Here is a 1,929-nt window from a genome sequence, read left to right on the forward strand (position 1 = left end):
GGGGAGAAACACAACCCAGGACTTGCTAAGTCCTGGTGCTGGCTGCCACTGTGCGGCTCGGACAGCTCCTAGTCTGCACGCTGTCCCCTTTGCCATGCTGTTCACCTGCTCCACAGACAGACTGCTTTCTCTTGCGGTGCTCCCTGCGATGTCTTCTGCTGGATCACAAGAGCTAAGGCTTCTGCTGTGATCGGGATCAGAGAATTCCGGGGCCAAAATCTTCCTGTGCACAGCATTGCGACACCTCCCACAGAGCCCTGCAGCCTGGCTGTGACTTTAGGACTCTGCGGTGGAGATTCCATTTGCCCTAGAGACACACTCTTCACCTGTCTTCCCTGCTCTGTGTCTAGAGAGGGCAGCTTGAGCAAAATAGTCACCCATGGCTCTAGTCAGGATTTGCTAACTGGAATCAGGATGGTAGGAGAGAGAGAGAGAGACAGAGAGAGAGAGACAGAGAGAGAGAGACAGAGAGAGAGAGAGACAGAGAGAGAGACAGAGAGAGAGACAGATAGAGAGAGAGACAGAGAGAGAGAGACAGAGAGAGAGACAGAGAGACAGAGAGGCAGAGACACAGTGAGACACACAGAGACAAAGAGACACAGGCACACACAAACACAGAGAGACAGAGACACACAGAGAGACTGAGAGACACACAGAAAGAGAGAGAGAGAGGAAGAGAGAGACATAGAGAGACACAGAGAGACACACAGAGACAAAGAGACACAGACACACACACAGAGACAGAGAGACAGAGACACACGAGAGACACACAGAAAGAGACAGAGAGAGAAAGAGACATAGACATGCTCACACGCACATGTGCTTATACACACACACACAGAAAGAGAAGGGAGAGAGAGAGAGAAAGAGAGAGAGACAGAGACAGAGACAGAGACAGAGATTGGGGGTGGCTATTTGTACCCTGTCCCCTTCGACTGGCAGCAGTATGATTCTCGGCCTGAGATCACAGGTCCCTCAGCCACAGATCCTGACAAATTCTGATTTGGGGCCTTTCACTGACCTGACGTTTTCAGCTTGGGCATAGAGCACCTCCTCACTGTTGTTGCTCTCTGGGTCCTTCACGGCCCCTTTGTCTCCCTGAGGCCAGCCCACACTTCTGTGAAGACTCTACCAAACCCTCCACTTGCCCCTGAAGCTGCCCTTCTGCTTCTTCCTGGAATTCTGAGTCAGTGGAGCCAACCACACAGTGCATCTTTACAAGCCTCTGCGTATGTATCTCTGGCAGCCAGTGGGAACATTTGGGGGCTGCAGAAACACCGCTAATGATACGGGAGAGAGTTGCAAGTTAAATTCCATCACCCAACTCAACAAGGCATCCCAGGAAGACCCACTGTGGAGATTACCTTAGGGAGCAGGAGCCAGGCACTTCCTGTTCCTAGTCTGTGTCATTTGTTTTCCAAGACAGGATTTCTCTGTATAGCCCTGGCTGTCCTGGCACTTACTCTGTATATCAGGCTGGCCTCAAACTCAGAAATCCGCCTGTCTCTGCCTCCCAAGTGCTGGGATTAAAGGCATGTGCCACCACTGCCCGGCTAGTCTGTGCCATTTTGACGAGTTATTCATTCTGTGCGTTGAGCCAAGGCCACCATGCTTCTTCCAAGATTGGTCTCTTAGAATTGTGTCAAACCTCAAAGACAGTTTGCCCAGAGTCATAGGCTTTTATAGAAGCACCCCTGTTTTCCTTGTCCTCATCAGAGGAGCTGGATCAGAGGAGACCATCCCAAAGCAGTGATGACCAGTAGGGACAGAAATACCAAGAAGAAATAAACACAAGGTCAACTGGAAAATCAACTGCACTGCTGCATGCAGAGATAGACAACGCCCTCCACCTCAGACAATCCTTGTGGCTTTTCTGGGTCTTTTGGGTGGGAGGCATGGGACAGATGTTGTTAAAGACCCTTCCTTAGA

The 1,929-nt window shown here is 50.9% G+C and overlaps 1 protein-coding gene across 1 annotated transcript in view; it reads right to left on the reverse strand.

Moving 5' to 3' along the window:
• The window catches only part of LOC116073720 (sodium channel protein type 10 subunit alpha), a 110,398-nt gene that overhangs the window by 51,991 nt on the left and 56,478 nt on the right, over positions 1-1,929 (reverse strand). The gene's annotated exons all lie outside the window — the stretch shown is intronic.

The sequence above is a fragment of the Mastomys coucha genome, unplaced genomic scaffold (assembly GCF_008632895.1).
Source record: "Mastomys coucha isolate ucsf_1 unplaced genomic scaffold, UCSF_Mcou_1 pScaffold23, whole genome shotgun sequence".
NCBI lineage: Eukaryota > Metazoa > Chordata > Mammalia > Rodentia > Muridae > Mastomys > Mastomys coucha.